General features: G+C 41.7%; 1 protein-coding gene and 1 long non-coding RNA gene across 3 annotated transcripts in view; one reads left to right on the top strand and one right to left on the bottom strand.

Annotated features, from left to right (window-relative positions):
- The window catches only part of LOC117526200, a 28,760-nt gene extending 16,153 nt beyond the window's left edge, over positions 1-12,607 (bottom strand). Inside the window, exons 1-3 of the long non-coding RNA XR_004565228.1 lie at positions 12,447-12,607; positions 2,388-2,393; positions 1,375-1,378 (exon numbers count right to left, since the gene is read on the bottom strand). This is a non-coding gene — a long non-coding RNA (uncharacterized LOC117526200). The remainder of the gene's footprint in view (positions 1-1,374; positions 1,379-2,387; positions 2,394-12,446) is intronic.
- The window catches only part of gstcd (glutathione S-transferase, C-terminal domain containing), a 269,292-nt gene that overhangs the window by 57,685 nt on the left and 191,675 nt on the right, over positions 1-19,932 (top strand). The gene's annotated exons all lie outside the window — the stretch shown is intronic.

Raw genomic sequence — 19,932 nt, 5'->3', positions numbered from 1 at the left:
AAAACAGTAACTGTGCCCAAGAGGCTTGTATAAATATGAGAAGATTGTATAAATATATTTTAGGAAACTGTTAAAGAAGTCTGTTGTTGCAAAGTAAATATTCTTATGGCATATGTGACTATGAATAGATGCGTTGACAACTGGGAAAAAGAACAAGTACGATAGTGGTGACATAGCATGTTTGAATTGGGTCCCCACTCTTCACTAACTTACTTTTAGTATGTATGACAGTAACAGCTGGGTGGTATGTGCTATCTGACATTCAGTACATGCTAAGTATTCAGAAGCAGGTTGAAGCGTTGGAGATTAGAGGTACAATGGTCTCTCGCTATATCGCAGTTCACCTTTTGCAGTTTTGCAGATTTTTTTTTAGTGCAATTTTGCATGCTGCTTCTTCTTCTTCTTTTTTTTTTTTTTTTAACAGCGCATTGTGTTTTGCGTCCTCATCAGGCAGGCCGGTCGGCATCACCGCAATTGCTCTCACTGCCTCCGATGCTCTTACCGAGTCTGCGGGCTCGGTAAGTGCTGCAGCGGACCACTCACACCGCCCCACTATCTGCTGTGCGGAGTTGCGGCCAAAATCTGGCGACAGGTCCAAAGACTACGCTCGCTGTTTTGATACAGAACGCTCCAGCAGCCTGCAAGGATAGAATTCTTGCGGAAAAATCCGCAGCACTGCATGGTCTCGGTAACCGCAGCCGCAGAGCTCCGTGGCCACTGACAGAGGTTTGTATCTTTTTAATGACTTGGATTCTTTGTGGGTCCTGCATCCGTCCCACAACGGTAACACCGGAGGCAGTGAGCGAAGAAAGAGCATGCGCATTGTCTTCTGCGTGTGCCTTTTTATAATCTTCTCATCCAGAAGAAAAAAAGAGCCCCAACAACTACCCATAACTGTTCTTCACTCGGAAAAAGACACCTGCACCGAGGTGTCACTTATGTGTCGATGTGGGTTGAGGAGCGGACCTGCGTCTGACGGAACCCAGCGCTAAAATAACCAGAAAGCGGTTCCAATAACAAAAACAATTTATTGAATCACCCTCTGGTGCTAAACAAAGTGTAGAAACTAAAACAGCGTCATTCTGGCGGAGTGAAGGCTGGCACGCTCTCCAGCGCCCAAAAGGATCGAAGCCCGGCGCTTCTGGACTCACTATTACCGCCAAACACCCCCCAGGTGGACACGACAAACCAACTCTCTGTGAAGGACAGAAGAGGTGAGGTAAGTCAGCAGTTACAACCAATATCCTTCAAAAGACACACACCATCAGCAACACATTCAGGTCTGTATTTTAAGCTTTATGCAAATGAGCAGCTTCTCACAACAGGTGGAGGATCACTTGTCCGCACGCCACAGCAGTGAGAAGCGAGCTGCACAATTCTCATCACAATTCAAATCTACTGCGTAACAAAATACCAAGTTACTATCAACAAGTAGTCAAACAATTAATCACCTCTGATGTGTGCTGACAGCATGTGTCCCTCACCCTTCCTGCTTCACAGGCACGATGTGTCAAACCCAGGCGCAGTCCTCAGCGTCTCACAAACGAACATAACAAGGTCGAGTTCCCGGCAATTCTGCTTGAATCACACATGACTTAAATGCAGAACGCCATCCAATTATCTGCTTCAGCTGAAAGTCTTTAAGGCTGCACGTGAGCACCATTCACAGGTGCTGCACATGATGTTGATGAGGATGAAGGACTCTTCAGCCAGCACCTTCTCCACAGACAAATCAGTTTTCATGCCACCTGGAGAGCAAAGAAAAGAAAAGAACACCAAAATGTCCAGCCACACCCCCCAACACACAACAACTTAGTGGAAAAACACGCTGTGGAGCGGCGCCAGGATGAAGAGGCGCGATCAGAGGAATGGTGACATACTGGTCAGTCACTATTAATAATTTCTTACGTGTCCAACCTCGTAGGTTGATTGTTAAAATTAAATTTGTTAGTTCTAAAAGCCATCATAATTATTTATAGGAAAATGTTCTGTTTTTATTTATTTATTTTATATATTTATTTGTAAGAACAAAACACAGCCCTCCATTCTAATTAGCAGAACAACACACGTCCAGAGGACATTGTGATTTTGTGTTCTGCTTTCTTGGATAAATTCATTCATTCATTCAAACCTTTATTTCACCAGGAAAAGCTCATTGAGATTAAAAATCTCTTTTCCAAGAGAGTCCTGGCCAAGACAGGAAGCAAAAGAGACAAAGTTAAAACAAACAAAAGAGACAAACAGGATAAAACAAACATTGATACTCATTCTAGAATAGAATTTAAAATTCTTCTTCTTACTTATAAGGTTTTGAATAATCAGGTCCCACCTTATCTTAGGGACCTCATAGTACCATATCACCCCAATAGAGCGCTTCGCTCTCAGACTGCAGGCTTACTTGTAGTTCCTAGGGTTTGTAAGAGTAGAATGGGAGGCAGAGCCTTCAGCTTTCAGGCTCCTCTCCTCTGGAACCTGCTCCCAATTCGGATCAGGGAGACAGACACCCTCTCTACTTTTAAGATTAGGCTTAAAACTTTCCTTTTTGCTAAAGCTTATAGTTAGGGCTGGATCAGGTGACCCTGAACCATCCCTTAGTTATGCTGCTATAGACTTAGACTGCTGGGGGGTTCCCATGATGCACTGAGTGTTTCTTTCTCTTTTTGCTCTGTATGCACCACTCTGCATTTAATCATTAGTGATTGATCTCTGCTCCCCTCCACAGCATGTCTTTTCCTGATTCTCTCCCTCAGCCCCATCCAGTCCCAGCAGAAGACTGCCCCTCCCTGAGCCTGGTTCTGCTGGAGGTTTCTTCCTGTTAAAAGGGAGTTTTTCCTTCCCACTGTCGCCAAGTGCTTGCTCACAGGGGGTCGTTTTGACGGGTTTTTCTGTGATTATAGTATGCCTTTTCCTTTACAATATGAAGCGCCTTGGGGCAACTGTTGTTGTGATTTGGCGCTATATAAATAAAATTTATTTGATTTGATTTTGATTTATTTCTCAAGCAAATGTTTGGGCCTGAAAACAGGTTTTGATCTTTGGTTTTATTCTATAATACTGGACTAATTTTTCTACTAAGGTTTGAACTTTGAGAGTGTTTACACAGGAGAGAAAAGTGAGAAAATGCTAATGACTGTTTGAGAAAAGTGTATAAAGTGGGTAGTGAGGGCTTTTACAGCCTTAAAACATCTATAATAATTGTAAAAAATAATGCTGACTACTTCACAGATTTCGCCTATTGCGGGTTATTGTTAGAACGTAACTCCCGCGATAAATGAGGGACCACTGTACTGAAAAATAAGCTCATTTCAAGATACAGTATTTTCTGGAGTCACACCTGTCCAAAAACGCATTGACAGGCACACATATAAGTCACACTGGAGTATAAGTTGTATCTTTTTTTATGTATGTAGAATTCTCTTTGCAACAATGTTTCCCTGGGGGTGAGATTGACAGGAATTCAGTGTAGCACATGTGCACACCACAGCATATGCTGTTACCTAACATATGGATATTTAGATTCCAAAAATAGGCAGTGGAACAAATATCATCCATGATAATATTATCCACGATACACAATGTTATTTGCCACAGTTTGGACAAAATAAATTGTCAGATGGATACAGATTGCTGACCCCAACATTAGAAACACGACAATAAAAATATGTGTACATGTAACTTCAAAAACCACAAATACTGGATGTAGAGAGAGACGAAGAGAGAAGGAAGTACTATCTGTCTGCTTTGCCTACATTCATGCCTAATCCTTTTTGTATAGCTGTGATTTTAATTTTACAACTGTTTAGTTTTACAATTTCTGTTTCTCATGGATTCACCACTGATCTCCAAAATCTCCTCCCCTCACTCACTCTTTCTTCCTATTGAGCTAAATTCATAGAAAGTCCTTTCTGCTGTGCTATGATGGTGTTGTTTGAGTTTTAGAAGGTAGCCAATGTGAAACAATCAGTCAGGTTTTACCTCTGATTTAATGCCTTTATGTGCAGAAACTCTCTGTCACAGACACCTGCACCTAATCCATGATCAATGCTTTATCCATTAACCATCAAGCAGGTGACAGGTATTATATTACTATGAGGTATTAATTAGGAAAAACAATGATGCTTCATTTGGGTGATCTGGGCAAACTCTGCAAAACTATGTTCACTGTCAAATAAATATAACATAGGGGAGGTGATGGTCTAGTGGTTAAGCGTTGGGCTTGAGACCAGAGGATCCTTGGTTCAAATCCCAGCCTGACTGGAAAATCACTAAGGGCCCTTCTGCAAGGTCTTTAATCCCCTAGTTGATCCTGGTGTGTAATGAGCGCCTTGCGGGGTAAATGGGGGGTCTCTGGCATTATTTATAAGTCTAGCTGCAGACAGAAAGAAGCTGTTCTTGTGTCTAGAGGTTAAGTCCTGATAGACCTCAGCCGTCTGCCAGAAGGGAAGTTGACAAAAAGTTTGTGTCCTGGGTGAGAGTGATCAACCGCTATCTTCCTTGCTCGCCTCAGGGCCCTGTAGGTGTATATGTCCTGTAGGGATGGCAGATTGCAAATGGGTTGCAAATTTATTTTGTTGCTATTTTGAGCATGTGGGGAATTTTTGTATTTCTGTGTCATTCTCTCCTTCCTAAACAAATTTTGTATGTATCTATTAAATTGCTGTACACAGGTAGAGCACGTACACCGTCAACATAGTGAGTGTACACACTGTATATATAAAAACAACTCTGTACAAAAATACCTATTTTCAACACAACTGTTTTGCTTTTAGTGCTAACAAATCTGATATTGTGATGAGTTGAATAGAATGCACACAGGAACAAAGGGACCCTTGTGAATGCATGCTGTTTCAGGTTTTGTTTTACTTGTGTGGAAGATTGCTATGCAAAATGGGCTGAGGGCTTCCTGCAGACAGGTAAAAAGCAATAAGAATACTGAGGCCATTGTATGGAGGAGCTGTCGCCCACCGCGCCTTGGCTGCTTCACCCAATACAGGGGAGATGCGAGGTAAGAAAAAACAGCAGGAGGAGGGGGAGGAATGATGGAGTGCATGTGACAGAGGGATATGTAGATAAGGCTGAGACAGCACAAAGCACAAGAGGTTATCGGCAGAAAACGAAGCAGAGGAAGAGGGGGGAAAGAGACAGTGAGGTGAAAGACGTCTGGAGCTGGCGAGAAAACCGCATAGTTGACACAGTGGAGACATTCTGCTGTTACCTCCTCCAGGCTTGTTTTGGTACAAGGAGATGAGATATGTCTTTGTTTAAGGTTACAAGAGTGTGATAGACGTTGAACTCCTTGAGTGGCTCCATATTTCTGTCTTTGAGTACAGCGTAGATGAAATTGAGATTTCACAACCTCCACTCCTGACTGCTGCAGGGGTTTTTGTTGGGGGGGGAGATTATCAGGTGTCACACGAGTCTGTTCTATCAGTGGATTGGTCCAACAATATACACGTCAACGTGATCAACAGGAGCTGGCCTGTACAACTACTAAAACCAGGCATGTTTATTTTCACTCAGTCCAATGTAAAATCCAAGTTGACACTATCTACAGTATTGAAGAATAACAAAAAATCCTGTACAGACAGTTCTAGCTAGTTTGTGTAGTATTTTACTCTTATTCAGTAATTTATGTTGAATCCTGGAGAAACATGGTCCACACATGTCCCTTGTTGATGTGTTCAACCCCTTTTCCCCCCATCTTCTTAGTTCATTTGTATTTTTCTTATCCTCTTAGTTCATTTTTGCTAACTTACATCAGGAGTAGATATTTGGTCTGACATCAGGGCTGCAGGTTGTCAGTATTATTACTTTTTCCAGCCATGTCCATGCAAACGTCTCTGTAATTTTTAGCAATTTCTCGTACACACTTGCCATCTTCGTCTTTTATCCTTTCCAGTCCATTTTCCTCACAAAAACTGTCCAAACTTTCAAACTTTATTTGCTTGCCGCTATTATGCATCCCATAACATGCAGTTCATGCATGCGAGATTTGGCACGAGAGATGCTTTTCAGAAAAAGTAAAATTTTTACCGCTTATGGTACCCCTTTCCCGTCATGAACTACCCAACCTTTTTCGTTAACTGGATTTATTTACATTTACGGACACAAACAAATTGTGGGATGAGGTGCTAAGCTATTTAGCATAGCAGCTCTTCTTCTACCTACTACCGGCAAGCCTCGTGCACACCACGCTGTTCAGTAACAGTGACACCCGGTGACTAATGTCGTAATTAGCCACCGGGATGGCTTCCCATATGTTTATTTGATTGGATGGTTTAGTGAGGTCCTCAGATCGGCCCCGCCGGGGTCGGAACATGGCACTGGCGGAGCGCCGAGAAGACGATCAAACTTGACTATCTAGAGGAAGTAAAAGTCGTAACAAAGGCGCTAAAGTTCAAAAAGGTCTTTTGAACTTTAGCGCCTTGGGGCAACTGTTTGTTGTGATTTGGCGCTATATAAATAAAATTGATTTGATTTGATTTGATAATTGTCAGACACACATCACACCTCAATTTTTTCTCTCCGGATTTGAAATGATATCGACAGGTGACTAAATTAATCTCAAAAGTTGGGAAATCGCCTATCGGCTGGTGATTCTCATCCCTGTACTTCACTTGCCGATATTTCCAATCATCTGCCTTGACTGTGGCGACCCTCCATCCATACCCTAATTTGTCCCGCCACCGTTTTATAATAAGCCAAAAATAATTCACTTTTTTTCACAGTATAAAAACTACACTCAACAAAAATATAAACGCAACACTTTTGGTTTTGCTCCCATTTTGTATGAGATGAACTCAAAGATCTAAAACTTTTTCCACATGCACAATATCACCATTTTCCTCAAATATTGTTCACAAACCAGTCTAAATCTGTGATAGTGAGCACTTCTCCTTTACTGAGATAATCCATCCCACCTCACAGGTGTGTCATATCAAGATGCTGATTAGACACCATGATTAGTACAGAGGTGTGCCTTAGACTGTCCACAATAAAAGGCCACTCTGAAAGGTGCAGTTTTGTTTTATTGGGGCGGGATAACAGTCAGTATCTGGTGTGACCACCATTTGCCTCATGCAGTGCAACACATCTCCTTTGCATAGAGTTGATCAGGTTGTCAACTGTGGCCTGTGGAATGTTGGTCCACTCCTCTTCAATGGCTGTGCGAAGTTGCTGGATATTGGCAGGAACTGGTACATGCTGTCATATACGCCGGTCCAGAGCATCCCAAACATGCTCAATGGGTGACATGTCCGGTGAGTATGCCGGCCATGCAAGAACTGGGACATTTTCAGCTTCCAAGAATTGTGTACAGATCCTTGCAACATGGGGCTGTGCATTATCCTGCTGCAGCATGAGGTAATGTTCTTGGATGTATGGCACAACAATGGGCCTCAGGATCTCGTCACGGTATCTCTGTGCATTCAAAATGCCATCAATAAAATGCACCTGTGTTCTTCGTCCATAACAGACGCCTGCCCATACCATAACCCCACCGCCACCATGGGCCACTCGATCCACAACATTGACATCAGAAAACCGCTCACCCACACGACGCCGCACACACTGTCTGCCATCTGCCCTGAACAGTGTGAACCGGGATTCATCCGTGAAGAGAACACCTCTCCAACGTGCCAAACGCCAGCGAATGTGAGCATTTGCCCACTCAAGTCGGTTACGACGACGAACTGGAGTCAGGTCGAGACCCCGATGAGGACCTCGAGCATGCAGATGAGCTTCCCTGAGACGGTTTCTGACAGTTTGTGCAGAAATTCTTTGGTTATGCAAACCGATTGTTTCAGCAGCTGTCCGAGTGGCTGGTCTCAGACGATCTTGGAGGTGAACATGCTGGATGTGGAGGTCCTGGGCTGGTGTGGTTACACGTGGTCTGCGGTTGTGAGGCTGGTTGGATGTACTGCCAAATTCTCTGAAACGCCTTTGGAGACGGCTTATGGTAGAGAAATGAACATTCAATACATGAGCAACAGCTCTGGTTGACATTCCTGCTGTCAGCATGCGAATTGCACGCCCCCTCAAATCTTGCGACATCTGTGGCATTGTGCTGTGTGATAAAACTGCACCTTTCAGAGTGGCCTTTTATTGTGGGCAGTCTAAGGCACACCTGTGAGGTGGGATGGATTATCTCAGCAAAAAAGAAGTGCTCACTATCACAGATTTAGACTGGTTTGTGAACAATATTTGAGGGAAATGGTGATATTGTGTATGTGGAAAAAGTTTTAGATCTTTGAGTTCATCTCATACAAAATGGGAGCAAAACCAAAACTGTTGCGTTTATATTTTTGTTGAGTGTATTTAACATTGTGTTTCTGCAAAGTCTCTCTCTGTGACTCACTCACTCACACAACTTTCTGGTGTATGAGCACCTGCTCCAGCTCTTGTGCGCACCAGAACTACATTGCTGCATTCAAATCACCAGCATTGTTTGATGATAGTAAAGTTAACGATTGTCGCATCAATCACTGCAACCATCCACTTGCACAAACACAATTTTATCTATATATTAAAAGCCAAGTGGCCTCTGTGTATGTGTGTGATATCTGTCACAGAGAAACTGGACAGAGCTGACATTTGCCATTTGGTATGCTGATGCATTTTGGGTCAAGGATGAACGCCGTGAAAACACAAATGTGTTAGGACACATATTTTGGAGAAATTAGGGCTATTAGATACCAGCAGTGAGCAATGGATGTTGATATTATCCTTAATCAGTCCCTGGTAACCAGACAAGCTTTGAACAAAGGAAATATCTCAACCTTGCCAGTTGTAAAACATGACATCAACTAAATGTGCCAAATAATAAATACAGTTGTTCACAAAACTTTCTCATTTTATTTTCCTGCACTTTCAGTTAAAATCATTATACAAACTTTGCGGAATTTATTAACACCCTTGAAACATGTCCGCAGCCGGCTACCTATTTTATAAACACTACCCAGTCTCGAACCCGTGGATCCCCACGGGCAACGCGCTAGTTTACCTTTATTAGTGTAGGACCGTAAGCTCTGTAATGTTGCTGTGGTAGTTGTCGTTAGCTGGGTTTCCATTGCAGGTTTGCGCAAAAGTTTTGTGATTATTTTCAGAATGTCAGCAAAGCAGAATTGTGAAATAGCAGCATTTCAATTAACTGATAGGATGTAATGGACTGGACTACATTTACATAGCGCTTTTCCATCTACAATCTAGTGATTGATCTCTGCTCCCCTCCACAGCATGTCTTTTTCCTGGTTCTCTCCCTCAGCCCCAGCCAGTCCCAGCAGAAGACTGCCCCTCCCTGAGCCTGGTTCTGCTGGAGGTTTCTTCCTGTTAAAAGGGAGTTTTTCCTTCCCACTGTCGCCAAGTGCTTGCTCACAGGGGGTCGTTTTGACCGTTGGGGTTTTTCCGTAATTATTGTATGGCTTTGCCTTACAATATAAAGCGCCTTGGGGCAACTGTTGTGATTTGGCGCTATATAAATAAAATTGATTGATTGATTGACATCAGAAGCTGAATGCACTTTACGGTAGGGATTATGATTAGGATCTGTTCTCGTGAGAACTGTCATTCTAGCAAGATTCTCGCAAAAACTGTTACTCCAATAGTAATGGTGACAGAATGGTATGTCACGCTAAATATTGACATTTCATTTTTTTTTTTTTTTTTTTTTTGTAATCCAGTATTGCAGCAGCATCATCTCTTATATTGTTTAACAAGCTCTCTGTTTCTTACTTCATCCACAGGTACATGTCGTGTATTTTAGAATGTTGTGATGATTTCTGTACATCATGTTACCTGGTGAAAAACTGCTTCCCATTGACGTTTTATTCATTCGCTTGAAAGAAATCTTGCACATGGCTTTCCGTCTTTGGGACACAAAAAGCCAGAAAATAAAATCAGTGATATATTTTAGCAAATTAATAACAATTTTAAAGAAAGCTAATTCTAACTGATGGAAGGAACCATTGCAAACTTTAACTTAATGATATTATTCATCACAAAAGTTAAGGTTTTTACAGTATAGGTCTAATGAGGAAAGGCACTGTTGTATCTGACTTCTCACATACTGGGGGTGACTTTTATTTATCTGCTAAATAAAGGTTGATTACAGCGATGTAGAGTGTAACATTAAAGTAAATCTGTCTGGTTCAAGAGCAAGCATAGAGGATGAGTCAGGAAGAGAGTGAGTGCGCCATTTTCAAAGAAGTGAATCTGAGACAGAAAACATTAATTTCTAAACGAATGGAAGCGGCTACATTCAAATGTACCAAAAGAGAAAGCGGGGATAAAAGCCACATCTCCTCACAGCCTGTGCAGAAAGGATTTTGTGTGAATGCAACCACAGTGTTCTCTCTGCTCTGGTGCACATTGCGCACTCTGCTTAGCCCTGACCCAGTCAAACAGATGGATAGAGCCAAACTTGAATGTGCTTTACAGTACAGGTGTATTTGACAGGAAGAATGAGGAATGAGAACGATAAGCTGGACTTTTGAACACTGCTTTTCATTGCAGTCCTAAAAATATATGTTACCTTATTTGTAGCTACCATTATCAAATTATCTACCGTATATTCTCAGCAAAAGAAATGTTAAATATCATATAATCTATGTATTTTTAACCAGTGCTGGGAAAAGTACCCCATTTGTTAGATTTAAAAGTACTAATACCACACTGTATAAATATTCTATTACAAGTAATACGCTGTATTGATTATGCAAGTATACTTAAATTAGAATCGCCCAATTCAAAATGATGTATATTACTGCTTTATGATTATTCGTAGCTTAATGTCTTGATCGCTTTAATATTGCGCGACTTTACATCCAGCTCAGGACTTTGTGAATTTTTCCCTATGGACCAATAAATGCTGATTGAGGATATAGTTGTTGATTCAGATTAACAAGAGATAATACATTTGTATGCAAAAGTTTGGGCACCCCTGATGATTTCCATGATTTTCCTTTATAAATCATTGGTTGTTTGGATCAGCAATTTCAGTTAAATATATCATATAGCAGACAAACAGTGATATTTGAGAAGTGAAATGAAGTTTCTAGGATTTACAGAAAGTGTGCAATAAATATTTAAACAAACTTGTGCAGGTGCATAAATTTGGGAACCCCTGTCATTGTATTGATTTGAATACATTTAGCACTAATTACTGGAACATAAAATTGGTTTGGTAAGCTCATTGACCCTTTACGTCTTCACACAGGTGAATCCAATCATGAGAAAGGGTATTTAAGGTGGCCATTTGCAGATGTTTCCACTCTTTGCATCTCATCTAATGAGTGGCAACATGGGAGTCTCTAACCAACTTTCAAATGACCTGAAAACAAAGATTGTTCAACATCATGGTTTAGGGGAAGGACACAAAAAGCTATCTCACAGATTTCAGCTGTCAGTTTCCACTGTGAGGAACATAGTGAGGAAATAGAAGATCGCAGGCACAGTACTAGTTAAGGCCCGAAGTGGCAGGCCAAGAAAAATCTCAGATAAGCTGAAGCGAAGGATGGTGAGAACAGTCGTATTCAACCCACAGACCTGCTCCAAAGACCTACAACATGATCTTGCTGCAAATAGTGTCTCTGTGCATCGTTCAGCTATACAGCACACTTTGCACAAGGAGATGCTGTAATGCAGAGGAAGCCTTTTCTGTGTACATGCTACAGACAGAGTCACTTGAGGTATTCTAAAGCACATTTGGACAAGCCAGCTTCATTTTGGAATTAGGGATGCACTGATCCACAATTTTTCCACTTCCGATCCGATCCTGATACCTTAATTTGGATACCTGCTGATACGATACTTTTGCGATCCGATACCAGAGCCTTTGTTTGCTTTAATATTATTATTTTTATTATTATTATTATTATTATTGTTGATTTTATATGAGGATTTTCTTAAAAAGGAGACCTGAACATTGAGCTAGAATTTGCCAGAAGGTGCATCTTTGATGAACGCCTAGATTTGATGTTTTGGTGAAAGAATTAAGTACTTATATTTTTTATAGACTTTTATAGCCTTATTTTTATAGACTTAAAGAGTAAAGACAACACTCTTTCTCTCCCTGCCTGCCTGTCTCTCTCTCACTCTCTGTCTTCCTCTCTGTCTCCCTCCCTTTCTCTCTATCTGCCTGTCTCTCTCTCACTCGCTTTCTCTCTCCCTTCGTTTCTCTCTCAAACTTTAAACTTTTGGTAAACACGAAGCCATTCAACTGTAAAATGAATATCATCAACACTCACGCGCATTTTCCCTTTCAGCGGACAGAATCTCTGTTCGTCTTCTCCTCCTCGGCTGCACGCTGAGTTGGTGTTTTACAGCCTCGGGACAGTGAAGCGGCTAACTTTTGAGCACACATTTGCAGCAACAATTCAGTTAATTTTTCAGAAAATCTGTGCTCGACGAACAGACAATTTGAAGCTGAGAGCTAGGTAGAAATTTAGTACTACCCACAGCTAGAACAGTGAGGAAGAGCGCTCTCTCAAACAGTCCGGCTTCAGAAAACATCCCCTCTCCTCCTCCCGCTCAGCAATAAACAAGCAGAGAGCAACCAACAGCAGTTGAGAGGATTCACAGTGGCTCTTCTCTGGTATTGGAAAATGGCATGGTTGGATCGGTATTTTCCGGTATTGGTATTGGAAACCGATGCCGGTCTGGGATCGGATCGGTCCCATCTCTATTTGGAATAAGGTGCTGTAGACTGATGAAACTAAAATTGAGTTATTTGGACCTAACCTAGCGGTATGCATGGCTGAAAAAGAACACAGCATACCAAGAAAAACACTTGCTACTGACCGTATAATTTAGAGGTGGTTCCATCATGCTGTGGGGCTGTGTGGCCAGTGCAGGTACTGGGAATCTTGTTAAAGTTGAGGGTCACATGGATTCCAGTCAATATCAGCAGATTCTTGAGAACAATGTTCATGAATCATTGACAAAGTTGAAGTTGCGCCGGGGCTGGATCTTTCAATAAGACAACAACCCTAAACACTGCTTAAAATCTACTAAGGCATTCATGCAGAGGAATAAATACAATGTTCTGGAATGGCAGAATCTCAGTCCCCAGACCGGAATATGATTGAAAATCTGTAATGTGATTTTAAGCGGGCTGTCCATGCTCGGTAACCAACAAACCTGAGATGTTTTGTAAAGAAGAATGCTCCAAAATACCTTCAACTAGAATCCAGACTCTCATTGGAAGCTATAGGAAGTGTTTAGAGGCTGTTATTTCTGCAAAAGGAGTGTTATGTGGGCCGCTGAAGAGGAGGTACTGCTGGCCCACCACCACCAGAGGGCGCCCTGCTTGGAGTGCGGGCTCCAAGCACGAGAGGGCGCCAGACCCAGAACAAGTGACAGCTGTCACTCATCGCACCAGCTGTCACTCATCTACACCAATACGTAAGCCGGACTGCAACTCCACCTCCCCGCCGAGAAATCGACTACCAAGAGGTAATTTTCTCTGCTGACTCATACGTTGAGTAATAATCTGAACTTCTGTTGCAGCCGTTTTCCTGTGGCTTTCCTTATCTGTGGGATTGGCGTTTGGTGTGACAGCGACGGCTTCGCCTCACACCCCAAACCAGATAAGTGGTTAATCAGGAGCTGCACAAGTGTGTGATTGGAGGTGGAGGTGCTCCCTCCTAACTGTGTGCAGACTGTGGACTACTGAGTGTGCGGACTCACACTCATTCATCTTGTCTCTGCTTTCTGACAGCAGTACCAGGGTCGACAGCCGAAGACAGAGGCCACCTGGGGACGCGGGACTTGGCGGCTCCGGTGTTCTTCAGACCGTTGGTGGTGGAAGCCGTGTGGGACGCGGCTTCTCTCTCGTCTGGGGTCTTCTATCTTCGAGCCTGCCCACACGTCACCTGGTGTTAATTGACTTTACAATTTTTGTGTGTTTAGTTGTGTGTTGTCACAACATTAAATTGTTACTTTTTGGCTTATTCATTGTCCGTTCTTTAGCGCCCCCTGTTGTGGCTCTGTGCTACGACACCTTCCCAACAAGGAGGATCTATTAAATATTGATGTATTTTTTTTTTTTGATGTATTTTTTTTTTCTGTTGGGGTGCCCAAATTTATGCATCTGCCTAATTTTTTTTAAATAATTATTGCACACTTTCTGTAAATCCTATAAACTTCATTTCACTTCTCAAATATTGGTGTGTTTGTCTACTATATGATATATTTAACTGAAATTGCTGATCCAAACAACCAATGATTTATAAAGAAAAATCATAGAAATCATCAGGGGTGCCCAAACGTTTGCAAACAACTGTATAATTAATAAATCAAAGCAAACATTAACTAATGCTGTCAGATAATTGTAGTACAGAAAAAAGTACAATATCTGCTTCTGAGATGCAGTGGCACAGAAGTATAAAACATAAATTTGATATATTTAAGTCAAGTAACAATACCAAAACTTTGTACGCAACTGTAGTACTTGAGTAAATGTGTTACTCCCATCACAGTTTTTGTCTAAAAATGTAAATCTTTCAATGACAAAGTTGAATAAGGCAGTGACGATGCTAATATATATATATATATATATATATATATATATATATATATATATTATTATTATTATTATTATTATTATCCAGAATTGATTTGTTTGCATTAATTTTTGAACACATTTAAAATTCAAGTTCAAGCCAAGTCTGGAAGCATGCGCTGGTGCTGCACTAGCATATTTTATTTTTATTTTTTGCACAGTTTGTATTTACAGTCCTGGCCAGAATTATTGACACTCCTATGTTTTAAGCACATTGTTTAAAACCTCTTCAGAAATGCAAATAAACTACTTTTTATCATATTGATATTTAAAAGAATGCCCATGTGTATTTAATAGAAATGACAAAATAAAATGCATTCGTGAACTGACGCAAAATGTATAGCTGTAAAATCTATGCTGGAGATGGTTGTTGCCACCCTTTTTATGAATCGAAAGTAAATCAGTGCTTTCACACCAAAAAAAGCCCATTTGGTGTATATTTTGCATTATCTCAATCAAAGTGCCTCAATTGCTGCTATTTGTGACACTGAGGTGTAAACTGGCACTTTGAATGAATAGACTAAGTTTGAACCGCATCTGATCCGTATTGCAGATTTAGCGGAAAACCCTTTAATCTACATCTTATATTATATTTTAGCATGTGAAAAGCCACTTCTAACAAGACTTTGACCTTGAAATTTTTTTCCAAGGTAAAAATTTGTGGAATTGGAAACTGGTGTTGGTGGAGGTTTGCGCTCTGTCAGCGCGGTGTTTGCTTTTTAAAATATTTTGATTATCTAAAATTGATTTGTTTGCATTAATTTCTGAACACATTTAAAATTGTGCGCTATATAGTTCAAGCCAAGTCTGGAAGCATGTGTTGGTGCTGCATTTCGCCGCATCCACTACACAACGTAACTGCCTTGGGTCATGAATGGTAACCACACAGGCAGACAACCGGTCTATTCCCACGTCTCTAAAATAACCATCTATCTGCCACAGCCAGGTGAAATGTGGGTGTCTGCTTGGCCTTCTCCAGCTTCTGGGCTCCTCAACATTCAGGCACCTGTGTGCTTGATCATGCACACAGAAATGCACCACATTGCCAAAATGCTGACGCTGATGCTTCCCCACAATGCAAGTGATATTCCTCATTTCAGTCTCAAGGAGACTGAGATGTGCCGTATAGGGGTGCCAATCATTTTTACCAGAACTGTATACAAGTACAGCTAATATCACTCATCTTCAACCGCTTATCTGGGATCAGGTCACCGGCACAGCTCCAGAAGGGGACCCCAAACTTCCCTTTCCTGGGATATTAACCACCTCTGATTAGGGGATCCCGAGGTGCTTCCAGGCCAGTGTGGCCCCATGCAGGACTCCAGCTAGGGACTCCAAGAAGGCCGAATTCTCCGAACTGCTGTTCGGTGCATACACGTGAACAACAATCAGAGTTTTCCATCCCTGCAACCGACGGCGCAGGGAGGCAACCCTCTTGTCTACCACTGTAAACTCCAAGGAGAGTGGTTCCAGAGGCAGTGCGTGGAGGAGAGACCCACCACATCTAGCTGGTACTGGTACCGCTCCACCTCCCATACAAGCTCCGGCTCCTTCCTCCACAGTGAGGTGACGTTCCATGCCCCCAGAGCTATCTTCTACCATCCAGGTCTTGTCCGTCGAGGCCCTCGATTTTCACTGCCACCCATGGGACAGCGCACCCGACCCCAATGGTTCCACCTGTGATTGGTGAGCCAGCAGTGTGGAAATGAAAAGTCTACATTGCCTTTTTTTGCTGAGCCTGGCCAGGCTCCGTGGCAAGCCTGGCCACCAGGCGCTCCCTGACGGACCCTCTGTCCAGGCCTAGCTCCAGACAGGAGCCCCGATCTTCCTCCAGTATGGGTCACTTCTATGGAGGCTTTGTGTATTAAATCACTACTTGAACACAAAATTGTTTACAAGAGCACAATGATCTGCATAATTGTAGCCTCTTCTGTTTGTCTCAAAGTGCACCAAATTGATCTATTTCACTGTAAAATGTACAACATATTCTTCCATGGGGGTATTTTCCAGATCTTCCCAAAACTGTGTGAGAAACCCTGGTTACTGTATTTGTTGTTGCTTGTTTTTCTTTGAGTGTCATTGTATCATGATCTCTGTCTTGGTGGTTAATGGTCGTTTTTATGGGTTAACGTTGCCTTTCTTGCAGTTCTGCTTGAGGTCCTGCAGTGTTAATTGGAATCCTGAGGCAGCAGTAGTGGATGGTTTTGAAGTTATGCTGCTATAGGTGAACAGGAGCATCCCACGCCTTCACAAACATCCACTCGCACATTGTTTGTAATGTAAATCCAAAGAGAAATCTTAGCCAGTGTCTTTCAGCACTCTGTTTTCTACATTCTCTGCAGCTCTGATTTGCAGTAAACATCTGTCTTGTTTAGCTACCAGATACCCCTTACGGTACATGCTTACCATTTGGTTTGGAAGTTAAAAAGCCTGTATGTATGTATGTATGTGTAACAAACATCAAAACAAATTTCAAATATTGTCTCTTTTGGGTGGAAAAAATACTCAACTGTTTTATTTGTCTTATATTATTATTAACATCTTTATTTGTGAAATATTTCACATAAATACAGCTCAAAATAGAACAGAAAACAATAAAAACAAACAGGTATAAATAAAATAAAAAATACAAATCTCCTCAGGAGCAAGATAAATCAATAATCCATTGCAATTCATGCTGGATGCATGCAGCAGAGAAGCAGTCTTTTTTTTCTTGTGATAATACTAGTGCATGAGCTTTAAATATGACTGATTGCCTCGTTCCACTTTCTGAGCACTGTTCTTTAATGGGGTCAAGATATGACATTTTTCACATTTCATCATTGTCTGTTATTCATCATTGCGTGCAGTGGTTTTATCCACTTATAAGAAGAAATTACTCTCATTATGAATTGCACCCACCTCATCTTAAGGAACAAAGGATCAGATGTCAGGAATACAAAAGTAAAGGCATCATTAGGCTAACAATGTTGTCTGTGTTTTCATTTGTTTGTTTTTCTGGTGTCAGGTTTCTTAGTTTACATCCACAGATATCACAGTCTCGTCTCCCCATGAAAATCTGTGGCAAGAAGCTGCATGTTACCTATGACAAAACAACTGTAACACATGTTGTGGTTGTAGTCGGGTTTCTTCACACAGGATTTTGGAAAAATAGTTGATGAAAAACTTCTGCCATATTCTGCACATCAACAGTGGCATGTTACGTTTGCAAAAGGATTTTCTGTTGGCTTGTGAGTAAAGTAGGGTTTCCATCTTTGAGTTGTCTCAATCTATAAGCCAAATGGTGATGGTCCTTGGATATTTGACATGAAACAAGTCCCACTTACCCATTGAGGCTGTGTTGCAAGACATCACCATATCCTCAGCTAGTCCTGAGAAAATATCAGCAATCACCATAATATCGCGTGTATACCCAGTATCACAAATGTCACTATTCCAGTACAACAAACCATGATATATAAAGACGCCAACACAGTGTCACCGGGACCCAGACACAGCTTGTGTATCCTGGGGAAAATGCACCAAAGTCTTTTATAAATATCACTAAGTATTTACGTATATGGAAAATGATTAGAAACAATTGATGGTGCTGTAGTTGAAGAGGAGAAATGTCTTATGTCAGTTCGATATTGATATTAATGGGATTTTTGATCAGTGTCTGGTGGCCTGCAAGTTATGCCCGTGACAGCTTCTTGCTGGTTGAAAGCCATTTATTTTCCTCACATGATGTCACACTACACATTAAGATGCTGGCTGAACATTTAAAAAAAGTTACCATGTGTCATGGGCCACCCAGCCCAAGGAACTGCATGAAGGTCTACCACAACAGTGGACTCCATCCATTCTTCAGTTTCCTGGAACTGCTTACTACAGTTAAGGGTGACGGTTGGGTGGGAAGCTCAAGTCTGTCCCAGCAGTCATTGGGCAAGAGGCAGGGTACACCCTTGAGAGACCACCAGTGTGTTGCAAGCCTGAACAAGGAGACACGTCAAATACTGGAATTGTTTACACTGTGGGGAACATCATGTTGAACATTGAGGTTGAACTCATGCTTGTACATAGCAGGGGTGTAACAATTCACTGATATGAATAGGAAATTGGATTAAAGTAAATGACATGATTACATGGATTTCTGAGCCCTGTATTGATCTAAATGCTCTCTGAAGAAGTCTTAGTTCTATTAAGTGAAGCAGTTATGTTGCTACTTTAAACTTTTATAAAGAATCAAGACTCTCACAGGTTCAGAATGGGGGAAGTCCATTTAAGCGCCTGTTAAATGCCTGTTTTTCCTCTCCCATTGCTGCACATATATGTCACTTGTGGCTGACACTGCACTGTGTTGTCTCTACTACACAAAAGGCTTCTTCTTTTGGGGTTTTATGCTGTGCTTTCTGCTCCCCCAGTGATTAACTAAAAGCCAACAGTTGCAGTGCCGACATGCTGCAGAACAGTCATAAAAACTGAAATATGTATTTAAAGGTAAGCAGTGCCTTTTTGGCTTATTTCAAATTACCATGGAAACTACATGTAATAATTGTATTCTACTGAATGGAATCACACGAATCATTCCCTAATGAAACGTGTCGTTTTTGAATCGTATCATAGCGCATGTATCTAGATATGTATTGGATCCTTTTATAAGAGAGACATGCACACTCCTTAATATGACTTTTGCAGTTAGTGCTGTCAGTGCATGGACAATGAAAGGCATTGGAGGGTGATATGAAAGCTGAGTACACACATAATACTCCAAACTATCAAACAAAATGATAGTTATTTCAAGATATAGGAGCATTGTGTAGGGGTGGTGGCCAAGTGGTTTAATGCACTTGGTTTCAGTACGGAAGGTTACAGGTTCGAATCTCACCCCTACCACATTTCTCTATGTAATGTGGAGTTGCGTCAGGAACGGCATCTGGCGTAAAATTTGTGCCAATTCAACATGCAGATCCACCTTGGATTTGCTGTGGCGACCCCGAGTACAAAACAAGGGAGCAGTAAAAGGGACTTACTTTTAGGGATGGTGGCCAAGTGGTTAATGTGCTTGGTTTCAGTTCAGAAGGTTCCGGGCTCAAATCCCACCCCTGCCACATTTCTCCATGTAATGTGGAGTTGCGTCAGGAAGGGCATCTGGCGTAAAACCTGTGCCAATTCAACATGCAGATCCACCTTGGATTTGTTATTGTTACATTGTTAATCCAGCTCTATTGGTCGCACATACTCATATTTTGTCATAGTATAGCGAGGTCATTTCATGATGTTTTAGTGATTGTTGTGTGTTGGGGGGGCGTGGCTGGCTGTTTTGGTGTTCTTTTCTTTTCTTTGCTCTCCAGGTGGCATGAGGGCTGATTTGTCTGTGGAGAAAGTGCTGGCTG

This window comes from Thalassophryne amazonica, chromosome 15, assembly GCF_902500255.1.
Source record: "Thalassophryne amazonica chromosome 15, fThaAma1.1, whole genome shotgun sequence".
Lineage (NCBI taxonomy): Eukaryota > Metazoa > Chordata > Actinopteri > Batrachoidiformes > Batrachoididae > Thalassophryne > Thalassophryne amazonica.
Note: the sequence above shows the minus strand (reverse complement) of the source record. Positions and strands in the feature narration are given on the sequence as shown.